Below are 20,745 nucleotides of genomic sequence, written 5' to 3'. Positions count from 1 at the left end.
ACGTGAAAATCACAGGACACACTCACGCATACGAAAACACATATCACAAACGAAGCAAAACCAAAACTTTTTTTTTTCTTCTTTATTTATTTTCATTTTGTGAACAAACACAGACAGTGAACCATTCATAAGTTTAAAACGCCACACACACACACACACACACACACACACACACACACACACAAATACACTATGCCCGGAGATAAATCTATCAACAAAAAAAATACAGACGAATACCGATCTGCTAGCCTTAAAAAACTACGCTACGAGCAATGTTTACATGCTGAGAACTCGGTGACGGTGTTGTCTCAAAAAACTGACCCTAAACAGACAAATCCGTCCCCTAATGTCAACGCTAAAGCTCGTCATGCCTCAATGATAACAAGGCAGATCATAAACCAGATTGGTCATCGACCGAATCACGAAGGGCCACTTACTCGAAATAGATCTGCTAGCCTTAAGAAGCTACGTCACGAGAGCTCGGAGACGGTGTTGTCTCAAAAAATGTACCCTAAACAGACAGACCCGTCCCCTAGCGTCAACGTCGAAGATTGTTATGCCTCACTGTTAATAAAACAAAATATAAACCGGAATGGTCATAGGCCGTATTATAAAGGACCACTTACTCGGATAATGAACCAGATCCGAGACGAGAAATCTGCTACTGGTTCAGATCTTCCCGACACACAGGAGCTGCAAGTACCCCACAACGGGAATATTCCAACAGATGGTCATCCATGCTCGTCATCAAATAACCAAAAGAAAAAGAATGAAAAATGGTCTAGGGAAGATAATAAAGAAGTTCTTACAGCCTTCTACCATGCCATATATTTCCCTACAGATAAATCTAATACTGTACAAACCTACTTAAACTGGAGACAGAAACACCTTGAAGTAAGACCCTACATAGACAGTAACAAACTTGCCAACGTCAGAAGAAACATTATGAAAAAAAAATTACTAACTGAAGTAGAGATTGACCAAATTAAGCAAGCAGTAAAGGATAAAAAGAATGAAACTGCAGCTAAAGAAGATAGTACAGAGGAAATAATTATAAACCAGCCCAAGGCTGATGAAAATACAGTAATGATTGAAAGAGTTAAGGTAACTGATAGGCAAAGTGAAATACTCTCTGAACCAACCATAAACACTAATGCAGGTGAAAATCAAATAGATGAAGGAAGTCATACAGAAATCGACGCAACAGAACTACATGATCTAAAAAATCAAATCATGATCGAATGGCTGAAAATTAAAGAAACTAGTATGAATGAACGCGACACTCTCCCCAAAATTCGCAATTCTAACCAAAACCTGAAAATAATTGGTAAAATCCGCCTTGCACTTAAGGATATAATTTCAGCTAATGATGTTGATATTACAGATCTCAACCACCTGTACTATGCATCCACAAAAATCTCAACGATTCTATGTGGTGAAAAGATTAGAAAAAGACAACACTCCCACAAAAAGCCTTCTTGGCAAGAACGCATTCAACACCAAATTAAGCTGCTTAGATCTGACATAGAATGTTTGAAAAACCTTAAATTTGACAAGAGTATCAAATCTACAAAGACCCAAAAACTAAAGAAAAAATATAATATGAAAACCATAGTTGACATTGATGCCACCATCAAGCAAAAGGTATGTGCTAAAGCTGCCCGCATAGCAAGGTATGAAAAGCGTGTTAGATTCTTCCGAGATAATAACATGTTCAAAAATAACCCCAAAAATTTCTACAGGAAGATAGGGAAAACACCAGTAACAATAAAGTCTGTCCCATCAAAAGAAGAAGTGCAAGAATTTTGGAATAAAATCTGGGCAGAAGAAAAAACACACAATGAAAAGGCCCCTTTGATTGATAGAATATCTACAGACCTAGACTCCTTAGAGGAGCAAAAGTGGGAGGGGGTCAAGGTAGAAGATATAAGATCTGCTCTCAAGAGGTCAAGCAAATGGAAGTCTCCAGGAAAGGATAAAATTCCTAACTTCTGGTTGAATGCCTTCCCAGAAAGCCATGAACTGCTAACAAAACTTTACAACGATGTTTTGCAAAATCCTAGTTTGATGCCCTCTTGGCTAGTTAATGGTTTAACATTCCTGCTTCCAAAAAATGAGGAAACAAACGAACCAAAAAATTATCGCCCCATAACCTGCTTAACAACAATGTATAAGACGCTAACATCTGTCCTAACCGAGTACACCTATAGTTTTTTAATAGAAAGTAGCATATTCCCTAATGAGCAAAAGGGATGTAAACGTGGATCTTATGGTTGTAAAGATCAGCTACTCATCAATAAGATGATCTTAGAAGATTGTCACAAGCGACACAAAAACTGGATAGCCTGGATAGACTATAAAAAGCCTTTGATAGCCTACCACATAGCTGGATTAGGAAATGTCTGGAAATGTATAAAATAGTTCCTACTCTGCGAAACTTTTTATCTGTAAGTATGAGATCATGGAGAACCACACTGATGTTGAACAATGACAATGAATCTCTAAATGCTAGAGATGTAAGAATTTCATGTGGCATTTTCCAGGGTGACTCACTATCACCACTCCTCTTCTGTCTAGCCCTAATACCGCTCTCAAAATTGCTCAATGATGCACAGTATGGTTATAAAATATTTGATAAAAATATAAATCATCTCATTTACATGGATGATTTAAAGCTCTTTGCAAAAAATGACCAACAACTCAAAGGCCTACTAGCGATTGTTAAACAATTCAGTGATGACATCAGGATGCAATTTGGCCTTGATAAATGTGCAAAAGCTACCTTTATCAAAGGAAAAATGACAAATACATCTAATGTGAACCTTGACCAGCAAGATGTCATAAAAGAGTTAGAACCAGCGGAGAGCTACAAATACCTAGGGGTAATTGAAGGGGACAATATCAAGCACTCAGTGATGAGGGAAAGGATCAGAAGAGAATGTTATCGCAGAGTGAGAGCAATACTGAAGACAGAGCTGAACGCGAGAAACAGGATCGAAGCGATCAATGCTCTAGCCATACCAGTCGTGACTAACAGTTTCAACATCGTTAACTGGTCAATTACTGAAATATGTAATGTTGACAGAAAAATACGAAAACTGTTGACAATGCATAGAATGCACCACCCTAAGGCAGATATAGAACGTCTTTATCTGCCAAGAAAAGAAGGAGGCCGAGGACTTCTACAGCTGGCATTATCAATGAAGGTAGCCACAATTGGCCTAGCCACCTATCTGAAAAACTCTGAGGACTGGATGCTAAAACTTGTCTTAAAATATGAAAGTAAGAAAGCATCTTACTCAGTAACAAAACAGGCAAAGGAATATCTAAGTGAATTCCAATTGCAACAAATTCAAGAATTAGACGAACTAGAAACACCTGCAGAAAAAGCTAAGCGCTTGAAAACCCGTGCTAAAATTGCTGCCTTAGCTATTATGACTGAAAAATAGCATGGAAAAGCCCTCAATGGCAAATACCCAAAGAGAGCGAATAATGCAGATATTGACAAAGCCCTTACCCACCAATGGTTAATGGCCTCTGGCTTGAAATCAGAAACAGAGGGGTTTATCATAGCAGCCCAAGATCAATGCCTACCTACAAAGAACTACCAGGCCAACATATTAAAGAACGGCAGCTCCCCATTATGTCGTATATGCCAACAACAAAATGAGACCATCGATCATGTTGTCTCCATGTGCAGTCTGCTTGCGCCTACAGAGTATCTCAACAGGCATGATAGAGCTGCACAATATATTCACTGGGTAATATGCAAAAACCTGGACTTGCCCCATGATAAAAACTGGTGGGAACACAAACCACCCCCAGTACTTGAAAATGATCACATTGCACTCCTCTGGAACTTCACCATTCAAACTGACAGAAAGATAGACGCAAATAGGCCAGACATCATACTGAAAGACTTCAGACAAAAATCATGCCTCCTCATTGATATGACTGTCCCAATCGATATAAACGTATCTGTCAAGACCTACCAAAAACTGAGCAAATATAAAGATCTTGAAATAGAAATTAGCAAAATGTGGAATCTGAAGACGAAAACAATACCTATTGTCATAGGTGCCCTGGGAATGACAGCGAAACGGGCTGATTACTACCTAGATCAGATTCCAGGAAACCCCAAAATGGCTGAAGTTCAAAAGATAGTGCTCATGGGGACTGCCCATATCCTACGTAAAATACTGTCTATGTGATCTCAAATTTTAAAGCAAACACATAATTTTCTTATGGTTTCTTAAACATTCACTTGAACAAAACTGTACAAATCCAAATATATGGTACCCTAGGCATAACACCTACATGAACTTCTAACTTGTTGTCTCTTGAGGTCTCTGGGTGAGACTTGGATCCAACTTGTATAAATGCAAAACAAAAGTCAAACATAAAATAATAATAATAATAATAATAGTAATAATAGTAATAATAATAATAATAATAATAATAATAATAATAATAATAATAATAATAATAATAATAATAACAATAATAATAATACCAAAAGGCTTTCGACAGTGTTCCCCACACGTGGATTCTGGAAACACTAGCCATAAACAAGGTGGCACCAATTATCATAAAATACATAGAGCACTCAATGAACAAATGGCAGACAGTGCTACAGCTCCAAACAAAAGAGGGACTTGTGAAAACGAAAGCCATCCCCATTAGAAGAGGAATATTCCAGGGAGACACGCTCTCTCCACTCCTGTTCTGCCTGGCACTCACACCTTTAACAGAATTGCTAAATAGAACTGGATGCGGTTACAAATGCTATGGAAAAACAGTCAGCCACCTTCTATATATGGATGACCTAAAATTATATGCAAAAAACGACAAAGAGCTAGAAACACTACTACAGACAGTACACGGCTTTACCAAGGAAATAGAAATGAAGTTCGGATTAGAAAAATGTGCCAAAGCAACCCTGAAAAGATGAAAATTAGTTAAAAGTAGCAATATAACACTAGATAAAGCCAATGAAATAAGAGAACTTGACGAAAGCCAACCATATAAGTATTTAGGAGTCAATGAACTAGATAGGATACAACATACACAAATGAAAGAAAAAAAGAAAGAAAGAGTACTATAGACGAGTTAGATCAATACTAAAAACAGAGCTCAATGCTAAAAACAAGATAGTGGGTATCAACACTTTAGCTGTCCCAGTTATAAGCTACAGCTACAACATCCTTAACTGGACACTAAACGAACTATGTAAAATAGACAGGAAAACAAGAAAAATAATGACAGGATATAGGATGCACCACCCAAAATATGACATAGAAAGGCTATATATACAACGCACAGAAGGTGGCAGGGGTCTTATACAGCTAGAAAACTATTATAAAATAACCACCATAGGACTGCAAAAATACCTACTCCAGAAGCAAGGTAAACTAATACAAATAGCGACAAAACACGAGCAAAACAAAAAACTGTTTTCAGTATTTAAGGAAGCTGACAAATACAAACAAGAAATCAATCTACCTAACAAATACGAAGAAGAAGAAGAAGAAGAAGAAGAAGAAGAAGAAGAAGAAGAAGAAGAAGAAGAAGAAGAAGAAGAAGAAGAAGAAGAAGAAGAAGAAGAAGAAGAAGAAGAAACAACAAAAGCTATAAAACAAATGAAATCCAAACTAAAACTAGAACAGCAACGGACCATGATAAAACGATGGCAAGAAAAGCCCCTACATGGTAAATACTGGGCTAAACTAAATGCGAAAGAAATAGACAGAGAAAAATCCCAGCAATGGCTGAGAAGCTCAGGACTCAAAGCAGAGACTGAAGGATTTTAATTGCTGCACAAGACCAGAGCCTCCCCACCAGAAATGACCAAAAACACATAATGAAAAGAAACATAACAAGTAACTGTAGAATATGTGGAGATCGACAAGAAACAATAAATCATATTATCTCTGGCTGCCCAGTCCTGGCTAAGAAGGAATATATTCACAGACACGACAGAGCTGGGACCTATATACACTGGAAGCTATGCCAACACTATGGAATAACAACAGAAAAAAGATGGTATAAACACACGCCAGAAAAGGTCACAGAAAACGAGAAAGTAACCATACTCTGGGATATGCCAATACACACAGATAGAGAAATTAAGGCAAATAGACCAGATATAGTTGTCAAAGATCATGAAGAAAAAAAATGCCTTCTAATTGATGTATCAATACCAGCATATGACAACGTTTCTCTAAAAGAAATGGAAAAACTTTCAAAATACAAAGACCTGGAAATAGAGATAACTCGAATGTGGAATCTAAAAACAGAAACAATTCCTATCATAGTAGGTGCCTTAGGTATAATGAAAAAAATATTCAGACAAATACATAACAAAAACACCAGGACTTACAAATATATATAACATACAGAAAATTGCACTACTGGGTACTGCACACATTCTACGCAAAACACTTTCAATACAGTAAACATAAGAGCACCACAGCAAACCATGAGCAACTGGAAAGCCCCGGGACAAGATGGAGTTCAAGGCTACTGGATCAAAAGATTTGGTGAATTTTGTCTAATGCCTCTCTCAAAATTGCTCGATGATGTATAATACGGCCATAAAATGTTTGATAAAAATATAAATCATCTTATTTACATGGATGACTTAAAGCTATTTGCAAAAAATCACCAACAACTACAGAGTTTACTAGTGATTGTTAAACAATTCAGTGATTACATCAGGAAGCATTTTGGCCTCGATAAATGTGCAAAAACTACCTTTATCAAAGGAAAAATGACAGAAACATCCAACGTTAATCCAGACCAGCAGAATGTCATAAAGGAGTTAAAACCAGCGGAGAGCTACAAATACCTAGGGGTATTTGAAGGGGACGGAATCAAACATTCAGTGATGAAGGAAAGGGTCAGAAGAGAATGTTATCGCAGGATAAGGGCAATACTCAAGACAGAGCTGAATGCAAGAAACAGGATCGAAGCGATCAATACTTTAGCCATACCAGTCGTGACTTACAGTTTCAATATCATTAACTGGTCAATTACTGAAATATGTAATCTTGACTGAAAAATACGAAGAGTTTTGACAATACATAGAATGCACCACCCTAAGGCAGATATAGAACGACTTTACCTGCCAAGAAAAGAGGGTGGCCGTGGACTTTTACAACTGGAATTAACAATGAAGATTGCCACAATTGGCCTAGACCTGAAAAACTCTGATGTCTCAAAGCATGAAAACAAGAAAGCATCATACTCAGTTACAAAACAGGCAAAGAAATTTCTAAGTGAATTCCAAATACAATAAATTCCAGAATTTGACGGACTAGAAACAAGCACAGAAAAAGTTAAGCGTATGAAAACCGAGTGCTAAAACTGCTGCCTTAGATATTCTTACTGATAAATGGCACGAAGAACTTCTCGATAGCAAATACCCAAAAGAGAGCTAATTGTCCCGATGCTGAAAAAGCCCTTGCCCATCAATGGCTAGTGTCTTCTGGCTTAAAATCAGAAACAGAAGGGTTTATCACAGCAGCCTACCTACAAGGAACTATCAGGCCAAAATGTTAAAGAACGACAGTAGCCCAACATGTGTATACTCCTTTACTCTTTTACTTGTTTCAGTCATTTGACTGTGGCCATGCTGGAGCACCGTCTTTAGTCGAAGAAATTGACCCCAGGACTTATTCATTGTAAGCCTAGTACTTATTCTATCGGTCTATTTTGCCAAACCGCTAAGTTACGGGAACGTAAACACACCAGCATCGATTGTCAAGCGATGTTGGGGGAGAAACACAGACACACAAACATATACACACACATACATATATATATATATATACATATATATATACGACGGAATTCTTTCAGTTTCCGTCTACCAAATCCACTCACAAGGCTTTAGTAGAAGACACTTGCCCAAGGTGCCACGCAGTGGGACTGAACCCAGAACCATGTAGTTGGTAAGCAAGCTACTTACCACACAGCCATTCCTGTGCCTACGAAACCATTGATCATGTTGTCTCCATGTGCAGTCTTGCACCTACAGATTATCTAAACAGGCATGATAGAGCAGCACAATATATTCACTGCGTAATTCGGAAAAACCTGGACCTGTCCCATAATAAAAATTGGTGGGAATACAAACCACCTCCACTGCTTGAAAATGATCACATCTCACTCCTCTGGAACTTCACCATTCAAACTGACAGAAAGATAGATGCGAACAGGCCAGACAGTATATTAAAAGAGTCAGACAAAAATCATACCTCCTTATTGATGTGACAGTCCCTATCGACATAAATATATCTGTTAAGACCTACCAAAAACTGATCAAGTATAAAGATCTTGAATAGAAATTGGCAAAATGTGGAACCTCAAGACTAAAACAATACCTGTTTTCATAGGTGCCCTAGGAATGATAGCAAAAGGGGCTGATTCCTACCAAACTCAGATACCAGTAAAGACCAAAACGGTAGAAATTCAAAAGATGGTTCTCATGGGAACTGCCCATATCCTACGTAAAATACTGTCTCAAAATTTAAATGTAATCTCAAATTTTAAAACAAACTCATAATTTTCTAATGTTTTCTTAAACATTGTCTAGAACAATACTATATGCAAAACCAAATATATGACACTCTAGGCACAACACCAACATGAACTTCTAGCTTGTTGTCTCTTGAGGTCTCTGGGTGAGACTTGGAGTCAACTTATACAAATACAATGCAATGATAATAGCAATTATTATTTATTATTAAGGCACCGAGCTAGCAGAATCGTTAGCACACTGGACGAAATGCCGAGCGGTATTTCGCCTGTCGCTAAGTTCTGAGTTCAAATTTCAGGCCTTGTGTTTATAATAGAAAGTATTATTATTATTATTATTATTATTATTTGAAAAACGCACAGTTTATTTTACTGAGTATGATGGAAAGTATCAGCTGTCCACAGCCACTACACTTTTTACTGGTCATGCTTCAAGAACCCTGCGAAGAATTCTTGCAGTTCCAAGCAAAGCTGATTTTTGTAGGTGTTCTACCTTCTCACTTGCACCAATCTTTTTTAGTAATGTTGGTAGATGATGAGTGCTGATACTTCGAAGTGCACCAGTTACTATCGGTATCACGCCTTCTTTCTTCGTTGACCACAACCTTCGTATTTCCTACTTCAAATCGTCATAGTTGTTCATTTTACCTTGTTCTTTCACATTGATCCTGTTGTCACCGGAACATGCTATGCCGATTATCATACACGTTCTTTCTTTTTTATTCACCACAACAATGTTCGGTTACTAATGTCTGGTCGGGTGATCGCACTGTTAGGGGAAGTATTTGAGACTTTGCTTTCGATGGGAGTCTCCCACCGTCTGGTCATACCTGCCAGTTTTTTTGTTGATGTCGGTATTACTTTGCCTTTCTTTTGTTTGAACTATGAACCTTTTGTCAGTTAGGGTCTTCTTGCTTCCCCATCACTGCAGGACATATCTGTTTGCTCCGAACACGGGAGGGGCAAATCTTGCGGAGTTTTTGTTGTTTTTCTGCTGATGAAGTAACTTTTGGGGCATTTTGACGCTGTTGTTTTTGCTGCTGCAGATGTTGGTGAGTTTTCCTTTGCGGTTGTTGTTGTTGCTCCTGTTGTTCCTGTTGTTACTGCTAATGCTGTCGGTGCTGATGTGATTGCAGTAGCTGCTACTACTATTGCTGTTGTTTTTGCAGCTGCAGTGGTCACCTGCATTTGTTGGTGCTGTTGCTGTTCTTGTTATAGTAGTGGTGTCAGAAAAATAGGGTGTCTTAATTTTTCTCGTTTGTTGTAAGCAGAACTCTTTGAGATGGTATGTGTCCTCGCACAGGTGATATCTTGGCTTTCTGCCCTCAAAACCCACGGTAAGTTTGTACCATCTAGTAGGCTCGATACTTTTTTGGTCTGCCTGAATTAATAGCTACACTCTCTTGTTCTAACCAGTTCTACTTCTACTTTCTCTGTATTCGCAGGATTGTAGTTGTCTCTTCTATGTTGAGGAGAATAGCAATTACCGACCAGCAGATGTTTATTTTTGATGGATTGTTGAATATTCTAACTTAGGATGCTCTTCGACCAAGGTAGATGAGGATGTGTTCGTTACTTGTTAGGGTGGCTGTTGAGTGATTTTTGACCTACTCTTCCTAGGCGAATCTCACTTCGAAAGCCTGATATTTCTTCCCCCTGGATACATTGTTTTGCTCTATCAAACTGGTCTTAAGCATTTTTCAATTTTCTGATGTGTTGCCTGCTCTACTTTTCAAGCTTGCCTCGAACCGGCAGAACTTCCCGTTAGTAGTGCTAAGCCAGAGATTTCTGGAAATTCTTCATTGACCCCGGCCAGGAAATTCTTCGGAAAAGACCAGCTAATTGATCCCTCCCAACGTTCAGAGTTCACAAAGGGTGTCGTCACTCTTGCCTGTGTCTAATCATCAATTGAACTCAAGTGTGGAACTTCACTAACTGCATTGCAGTAGAGCGCTGTGAGCACTTGCCGACACTCAGGGTGTCAGTCGGCCTTTCTCGGTCTACGCTTGATCAAGGACTGTAGCTCAATCAATGACACGAGTGGCGGAAAATCCTGTCTGACAAATGGCGACCACACCTGCTCACCGTCAAGGAATCCCTGGAGATGTTTCAGCCTCAGTGCATGTCTGCGCATCATTAACTACGGCATGTCCAATCCTTCGCTCAGCAGCTGCTGACAGCAGATGGCCCGTCTAACGAGCGGAACACCTCCCTTCCACAGAAAGTGGAAGAGAAAGTACGCCAGCTTGATCAGTCACGAAGCTAAACAAAGGACGATGGCCATGCGGTGGTTGATGACGGAAGCCCTGTATGCATTCATCATCTTCGCTCGACCCTTCAGGGACAGATTTCTCTCTGCCCATTTCTGAGTGAGACTAGCCAACCCAATTGTCATCTCCCCGCCAATTCTTGTCCACCTGGAGGTCCAGACCAAACCAGTCCCTCCGTTTAGCGCCCTACAAGGCTGTCGGTCGGCATGCACCTACTTTTGCACGGTTAACCATTGAGCACGCGCCCTAGCTTTCAAGACGCCCCCAAGCCACGTACAATTTATACAACCTACTCTAATAATCGTCACGTTGCACGAAAAGAATTTAGAGAAAAGAGTAGGGCACTCTCTCACCCGGTGCTGCTGGTGGCCGTGTAGCCCCCACCTCCGAATCCTGTTGGAGTTTTTCTGGGAACCGTTTTAAAAGTTTACTGGTGGTATTTATATTAGGGTTTCCCACGTCGTAAGGGATACATCCCTTATGTTTTTTGTATATCGTTAGTGGCATAGGCACTAACATTAAATCTTCTGACACGTTAAAAGTGCTGGTGTCATAACTTGCTCTCCCCCGTTTCTTTATATCTTTATTTCGAGCTATGAGGGCCATCAATTCGTTGACTCTTTTCACTAGCACGAAATTCAGTGTCTATGCAGTTGGCTTTGTGTAAGCTTTCTTTATGGGGAAGGTGAAGTTGTGATAGTCTTGATAGTGTTGGTGGTGGTTGTACTGACGGTTGTGGAGTTGGTGGAGCTGGTGTTGTCGATGTGTTTGTGCTTGTTGTGAGAGTTTTCTGTGTTTTGCGGTGCGTGTTGGTATGAAGCAGTGTGATTTCTCTTGTATTGCCTTTTTTTGTTTTTTGTTTTAGATTTTTGGTGGGGTTCCTCCTCGTTTTCACTTTGAGATGTGGAGAAACCAGTGTTCGTGGAAACTGTTTCGGTTATGGGTGGGGTTATGGTTGTGTTTGTGTTTGTGTGTGTGTTTGAGAGAGGGGGAGAGGGAGAGCCGGGGCGGGGACACTCTGAGTGGTCCTTTCTGTTGTTATTCTTGTTGCTGGTGGTGACGGTGATGGTAGTGACCACGGTGGTGGTAATGGTGGTGGTGGTACTGCTGCTGCTGTTGGAGCTATTGCTGCAGTTACTGTTGCTGTTTCTTCTATTGCCGCTTTTGCTGCTGCTGCCGGTCCAGCCGTCACAGATAAATCCACCGCTGTAAACGCCAATACCGCCTCCGATATTGGAGTTTTTCTTGTGATGCACTAGCCGCTATTGCTGTTGCCTCTGCACTTTTCTTGTAAGAGCTGTGGCTATGATGGCAGTGGAGGGGGAATCCTTTATCACCTTTTGTTTTTGAAGTATGGACAGAATGCTTTTATAGATCCATCATTCCACAGATATGGCATCTCGGTCTTCTCTCTACACTCACTCATAACTCTGTTCCATTCGGCAGGGAGACCAGGTCTAGGATCCTCTCCAGTTAGTTAGGTTTTCCATGTAGAAACACCTCCACTGTCATCCATGTCCAGTTCTCCCTCCATGTTCTCTTGACGTCCAGGAGAGTCACTCTTCTCCAATACTACACAAGCGAAAATCCATCACAAATCTAGATCTGGTGGTTCCCCTTGTATTGTAACTTTCACCGCTCAACTTCCCAAATACGTAGGGAAGAGGACGAAGTCTTCATGGCGGTGGGTAGCCACTGCCTATGAAGTAAGTGTAGGTCAATTGTGCAGATCACAAATTTGTGGTCTGTGTAGCCGACGATTTTAAAAAGTAGACAGCTTATACTATCCTTATCTACCGGCCTTCAGAATACTCTGTCTTGATACGACCTCGATGCGATGACCCGATGCGGTTTGTTCATGTCCACAATGGTACATAAGAGGAAATCCAGCCGGTACCTGTCAGACAGTTGAAAACGTCTGAGCAGGTCTGCAAGGCTTTTGTACCCTTTCTTCTAACAGCTAGCTCTACACAATCTAAACACCCGTTCAAAATAGTATTCCAGTCACACATTAACACTAAAACTAGAGACGCTTCCAGAAAAGCCTTCAGACATCTGAAAAAATCTGGTTGCCCTGCCCTACCGGAGCATAAACAGCCACAATCTGAAGGCACTCCTGTCGCTGCTGTTCAAATCCTGGGCCACCAACTCACCTTCTGGATCTAGGGAGATAGTCCTTATCTTGAGATTCAGGCCTTCTCGGAACAACGCAGTTCTACCTCTCCATTCCTGGTTGTCATGGAGGTAAGTAAATGTCGTATCCACCAAAACTGGGTATGAAAGTTTGTCGGCCGGAGGGTTTGGTCTCATTGATAAGGCCGATATCTGTTCTTAGTGATCAAGACGACCTCAGGCAATATGCATTTGTACTGTCTATTCTGATTAAGACCATAGACAATGAAATAGAAGAAAGAGCTACTTACAGTGATTTTGTAAGGAAAATGGGGATAGATGTTCCAATCCTCTATCTTGATGTGGATTTTTCCACGAGCATTTCTTTAAATAGTCTTTTGTTTGTTTCTCCTGAAAACCCCTACACACCCGGGATATTTATTTTTATGGTGTTATATGTGTTTTGCGTTATTTGTATGATTTTTATGCGTGTTATGTTAGTTGTTGGTGTGATGAAATTTCTCTAGCTGATGTTTGTATGGTTGAATATGTATTCCATTAGTGCTTTTTTGGTCGTGTTTATGGCAGTATAGGTGATGATGTCTAACGTGATATAACTGTTTTGCGTGTCAATTAGTTTCTGCATGTAGTGATGTTGTCTTTGATAGTGATATTGGTTGTGTTAATGGCAGGGATGATGCTAACAATGTTAGTGTAGCTGTTGTTGGGGGTGACGTTTGAGCATTGTTGCTCAAAGCATCTTCTCCATTTGTTTGTATCGTCCAGATTTTGCCTTGGTGTTGATGTGTCTTTGTTACTTTTTTTCTTTTCTTGGCCTTGGTGATCGTTTGATATTTAGGGTCCTCACCGACTCTTTCATTACAGGACATGATAAGAGATTCGAAGAGTGGAGAGGTATGTTTCTGGTGCTGTTTTATTGAAATAGTTGTCAAGGTTTTGGGGTTTCTGGCACTGTTGTTCCTGGCTGTCTGTGATGTGGCAGCCTTTGATGTTACTGTTTTCTGTTGTAATATCTTCCATTGTTGTTGTTGCTGTTGTTGCTGCAGCCGTGGATGTTGCTGTGGTTGCTGCAGTAATTGTTGCTACTGCTTTTGCAGCTGTTAATTTCATTCCTGTCGTTGGTGGTGTGGCCATCTGCTTGAGATGGTGCTGTTGCTGCTATTTCTGTTGTTGTTGTCGTTGTCATGGTGTTGGTAGGGTGGTGGTGTTAGCAGGAGTGTTAGTCTCCCGTCTTTCCTTTGCTGTGCGTAAAAGGCCTTGAGGTGATTTGTGAAACTGCACATGTGACACTTCGACTTTCTGCTCTCAAAGGTCACGTGAAGTTTTGTGCCAACTAGTAGGGTTATTAAGACTGGGATTGTTACTTTTACTGTTGTGGATGTTGGTGAGTTATCTGTTGTGTTTGATACTGTTGCTTCCATTGTTGTTGTTCTTGTTGCTACTGCTACTGCCGTCCCTGCTACTGTGATTGAAGTTGTTGCTACTACTGTTACTGCTGTTTTTGCAGCTGCAATGATTACTTGGTTTAGCTGGTGCTGCTGTTGTTGTGGTGGTGGTGGTGATGTCGCAAAAATGAAGGGTGTCAATTCTCTCTTTTGTTGTAGGCTGAACGCGTTGAGATGATTTGTGTCCTTGTACAAGTCACATCTTGACTTTCTGCCAAAAGCAATGTGACACTTTGGTCTGTCTGTATTAGTAGCTGCATCCTCTGTCCTAACCAGTTCTGCTTCTGTACTTTCTGTATTCGCAGAATTGTGGCTGTTTTTTCTATGTCGAGCAGAATCGCAGCCACCAACCAGATGTTTATTTCTGGTGGGATGTTGAGTATTCTAATTTTGACTAGTCTTTGACCAAGGTTGATGAGGATGAGGATGAGTTCGTTATTCGTTAGGCTGACTGTTGACTTCTTCTTTCTCTGAGGCGAATTTCAGTTCAACAGTTCCGAATTTTTTCCCCTAGTTATATATGTTTTGCTCCTCCAAGCATTTTCCAATTTGCTGGTATATTGCCTGCCCTACTTTCCTACTTTTGGCTCTAATTGTTTTATATAGAACTGTCTTCGAACGAATTTCTTGGTGATAGTTCTAGGAATATTTAGTACTACATTTCTCCCACATATATTTAGCACTTTTGAATTCAGTTTCGTATATAAAAATGTCTTCGCTTACTTGTTTTGTGAATTGCGCAAAATCGAACTCACTAGGTGTGGATTTGTGTGGTTCGTTTCCTTTGTCCTTTTCGTTAATGATGTGGTTGGTGGTGGACCTAGTTATGGTACTAGTGGTGGTATTGGAGGTGGCAGTATTCTTGTTTGTGTTGTTGCTTTTTGTTGTCATTGATGTCTGTTGATCCTGCAATAGTGAAGGTGATGGGAAAAGCGAATTGGAGGTGGAAGAGATTACAAGAGAACTGGAAAAAAAACACCAAGCAGTAGAAAAGACAAACAACAACAGAAGAAATACAGTTCAAGCCAAAGAAGGACCCAAAGGAAAAGATAATAATAGCACTACTAATCAGGAAGGGACAACTGGCCGTATCAGAACAATTACTCCTAAGGACAATTACCCCCATAGGACAATTCCACTCCACCGACAACTACCTCTAGGACAATTACCCCACTTGGTTAATTACCCCTCTCTAATATATTAAGAAGTTTTAAATCATCATCTGCTGTCCTCAGGGGTAATTGTCCTTGGGGGGGTTATTGTGCATGGCGGTGTGAATGTCCTAGACTCCAAGTAGCCTCAGCGATTTAAGCGATTTAAGTGATGAAGATCAGATTTTAGATGGGTTACGGGAAGCAATGAGTAAAAAAGAAAGAAAAAGATTGCCAGCATTAAAAGGTACCAACAGAAGGAAGCTGCTAGATATGACTAAGAAAGTAGATTCAGTTACCAGTAGGATAGATATAAAAATGCAGGTAGCACTAACTCATTGATCTATGCAAGAGGGGTAGTAGTTACTAGAATATTAAATATTCCACAAGGAAAAAATTAGAAATGAGCAAATGGGGAAAAGGAGACTTCAAAATAAAGTGAAGATTTTAAGACAAGATCTGAGTAGAATAGAAGCCTGGAAACTGAACAAGTTAGGAAACAAGATTGAAATATTCTCTTGAGAAAAGATACTTAGTCAAAGAGAAAGGATTTGGGACAGTCATGGAAGAGTTGAAGCAGCGTATAATAGCAGTAGCAGCTATGTTTTTCAGATATCAGAAAAGAGTAGATCAGTATCAACAGAGTAGATTGTTTGAGACACACCAGAGGAGATTTTATAACCAAATAAATCGTGGAGAAGAAAGTCCTGAAGATGAGAAACCCAATGCAGAAGAAGCTAGAAAGTTCTGGAGTAATATTTGGGACATGCCAGTCAATCGTATTGGAGATGCAGTATGGTTAAAGAAAGTGGGGGAAGAAATAGTGAGTGAGAAGCAGCCAGATCTAAGACTAACTAGTGCATTAATGAGTAAAGTGTTAGGAAAATTGCCGAATTTGAAGGACCCAGGATCAGATTTAGTTCAAGGGTACTGGTTAAAGAAATTTAGTAGCTTACATGGGCGGCTGCGGGAACAACTTTAGAATTGCCTTAATGGAGGAATAATATCAGAATAGATAACTAGAGGGAGAACAATACTCGTTACGAAAGTTAAAAGCAAGGGTAAAACAACTACACCAATCATTTGCTTAGTGTGGAAGCTGTTAACAGGAATGCTTTCAGAAAGCATTTACGAGCACCTTGACAGTCAGAATTTGTTTCCAGAACAGAAAGTTTGCAGGGTGAAGGATAGAGGAACGACAGACAGTGCTACAACTGCAGACAAAAGAGGGACTCATAAAAACCAAAGCCATCCCCATTAGAAGAGGAATATTCCAGGGAGACATACTCTCTCCACCCCGTTTCTACTTGGCACTGACACATTTATCCGACATGCTAAACAGAACTGGATGTGGATACCACTGTTACGACAAAACAATCAGCCATTTCCAATATATGGATGATCTAAAACTGTACGTTACAAATGATAAACAGCTGCACTACAGGCAGTACATGGATTTACCAAAGAAATAAATCTGAAGCTTGGCTTAGAAAAATGTGCCAATGCAACCTTGAAAAGAAGAAAGCTTGTTATGAGTAACAACATCACACTAGATAAAACAAATGAAACAAGACGATTAGACCAAAACTAGACATACAAATACTTAGGAATCAAAGAACTAGATACAATACAACACACACAAATGAAGGAGAAGATAAGAAAAGAATACTACAAACGAGTTAGATTAAGACTGAAAACATAGCTCAATACAAAAACAAGATAATAGGTATCAAAACTTCAGTCATGCCAGTTATAAGATACAGCTACAATATTCTTAAATAGACTCAAAATAGATAGGAAAACAAGAAAAATAACGACAGGATTTAGGATGCACCACCCAAAACCTGACATAGAAAGGTTATATATACAACGTATCGAAAGTGGTACATGCCTTATACAGCTAGAAAATTATTACAAAATAACCACCACCATAAGACTACAGAAATACCTACTTCAGAAGAAAGGTAAAGTAATAGAAATAGCCCAGCTTTAAGGAAGCTGACAAATACAAAAATAAAGTCACAGTACCTAACAACAATGAAGAAAAAGAAGAAGCAACAAAAGATGTAAAACAACTGAAATCCAAACTAAAACTGGAACAGCAACGGATCATGATAAAACGATGGTAAGAAAAGCCCCTTCCTGGCAAATATTGGGTTAAACTAAACAGAAAAAAGTACACAATGCACAACCCCCAAAATGGTTGAGAAGCTCAGAATTCAAAGCAGAGCCTGAAGGATTTTAATTGCAGCACAAGATCAAAGCCTTCCCACCAGAAATTACCAAAAGCATGTAATGAAAAGAAATACAAGTAACTTCAGAATATGTAGATATGGACAAGAAGCAATAAATCATATTGTCTCTGGCTGCCCAGTCCTGGCTAAGAAGGAATATATTTACAGACACATGGGACCTATATACACTGGACGCTATGCCAACACTATGGAATAACAACAGAAAAAAGATGGTATGACACACCGCCAGAAAAGGTCACAGAAAATGAGAAAGCAACCATATTTTGGGATATGCCAATACAGAGAGAGAGAGAGAGAGAGAGAGAGAGAGAGAGAGAGAGAGAGAGAGAGAGAGAGAGAAATTAAGGTCAATAGGCCGGATATAGTTGTCAGAGATTACCAAGAAGAAAAAAGCTTTCTAATCGATATATCAATACTAACAGATGACAATGTATCTCTAAAAGAAACGGAAGGGCTTTCAAAATACAAAGATTTGAGGTAACGCGAATGTGGAGCCTAAAAATAGAAACAATTCCTATCATAGTAGGTGGATCAGGTATGATAAAAAAGTATTCAGACAAATACATAACAAAGACACCAGGACTAACAAGTATATATAACATACAAAAAATAGCACTACTAGGCACCGCACACATCCTACGTAAAACCCTTTCAATACAATGAAAATATGTGATGTACCAAACTACATCATATACAACAAACTACAGCATATATCCAAGGTACACAAAGCTGCACACGATAGTGCAGTAAAAGCACGTTATAAAAATAAGACCACTGAATAATAATAATAATAATAATAATAATAATAATAATAATAATAATAATAATAATAATAATAATAATAATAATAATAATAATAATAAAAACTGAGCAAATATAAAGATCTTGAAATAGAAATTAGCAAAATGTGGAATCTGAAGACGAAAACAATACCTATTGTCATAGGTGCCCTGGGAATGACAGCGAAACGGGCTGATTACTACCTAGATCAGATTCCAGGAAACCCCAAAATGGCTGAAGTTCAAAAGATAGTGCTCATGGGAACTGCCCATATCTTACGTAAAATACTGTCTATGTGATCTCAAATTTTAAAGCAAACACATAATTTTCTTATGGTTTCTTAAACATTCACTTGAACAAAACTGTACAAATCCAAATATATGGTACCCTAGGCATAACACCTACATGAACTTCTAACTTGTTGTCTCTTGAGGTCTCTGGGTGAGACTTGGATCCAACTTGTACAAATGCAAAACAAAAGTCAAACATAAAATAATAATAATAATAATAATAAAAAGAAGAAGAAGAAGAAGAAGAAGAAGAAGAAGAAGAAGAAGAAGAAGAAGAAGAAGAAGAAGAAGAAGAAGAAGAAGAAGAAGAAGAAGAAGAAGAAGAAGAAGAAGAAGAAGAAGAAGAAGAAGAAATAATAATTATGTAAGAAATCGCAGTATCGCAATATTGACCAGACATCAGCTACATGCTTCAACTGCTGCAGAAGTAAATGCAAGGAGAATAGTTTCAAATATTAAAGTTAAGTCTATTTCATTTCGTGATGCCCCTCGCTCAAATATCGCTTTTGAGTTTACCGAATTTAAACGACTGTGCATTGTCGCAAACATCTCTATTTGCACAACTTAATAGGAATATTAGACGTTGGAAGCAAACTGATCCCAACTATACTTACAAATGTTGGGTTTTCCATTCCAAGTGAATACTCCTACCTTGACAATGATGAAAAGTTTTTACAGTATGATAGCGGAATGAAAGATTCAAAACGAATATTAATATTTGCAAGTAACGAAGCACTTCGACAGTTAAAACAGCACAAGAACTAGGCCGCAGATGGAACATTTAAGTGATGCTCTAGTATAGTTTTTCATTTATATATATTTCACATTCAAATTGATAATTTTAATGCCCAACGATTGTTCACACTGCCCTCTGACAAAAGTCAAGATACTTATAGTAGACATTTTGCCAAAATAAATTAATTACTGCAGAATGAAGGACCTGATAATATAATTATGCACTTCGAAAAAGCAGCCCGTAACAGATTTCTGGAATCCTTTCCTGGGTCGAATTTGGCATACTGCTTGTTTCATTTAGGACAAAATGTGTACAAGCATGTTGTGCAAGAAGGACTAAAATGCAGATATCACGAAGATGAGTTTTAGTACAAAACTGTGGTGTTTTGTTGCCCTTGCCTTCCTGCCAGTTGATGATGTTGTAGATGGATATGAACAACTTGTAGATGATGATGATATTTCACAATCAGTTGTATCCTATTTTGAAAATAATTATATAGAACGACCTAGAGGAAGAGGACAGAGGAGGCGACGCCTTGAACCTCCATTTCCATTACCTATATGGAATGTTTGGGCTCTTTGTATGATGGGGATTGTTTGTACTACAAATAGTTTAGAAGCCTATTACAGGGCGCTGAAAAACACAGTGAATATTAGCCATCCAAATATTTGGAAACTTATTGATGTGATTAAATGTAAGGAATTGCAGAAGTTTATGCAAGGAGAAGAACCAAGCCAAAATAATAAAAAAAAGAGATATGAACCTGTGTATAAAAAATATCATGGAAAAATGTGATCTAAGCCAAAAAATTATTTTTCTAAATGTAATTGCACGCAATCTTAAATTTTAATAAAAAAATAAATATGTAATACAGCAAGTCTTAAAATAAACGTTTTTCTTTAAATTCAGATATTCGTTCTTGCATTTATCATATGATCTCGACGAATTGACTGACGACAAATTGACCTGAGGACGAATTGACCAACGACGAATTGACTGAGGAAAAATTAAACAATGACAAATTGCCGTCGACGAATTGACCGGACACTGTTAAAATACCTGAAATTCATGAACAGACGAGATAACTCACCTCTAATCCAATCCAGGAGTGATGGACACCGATGTTTTACTCATTTTGTGGCTTATC

This window comes from Octopus bimaculoides, chromosome 4 (genome assembly GCF_046866305.1).
Source record: "Octopus bimaculoides isolate indiv1 chromosome 4, ASM4686630v1, whole genome shotgun sequence".
Classification (NCBI taxonomy): domain Eukaryota; kingdom Metazoa; phylum Mollusca; class Cephalopoda; order Octopoda; family Octopodidae; genus Octopus; species Octopus bimaculoides.
This window is presented reverse-complemented; position numbering follows the sequence as displayed.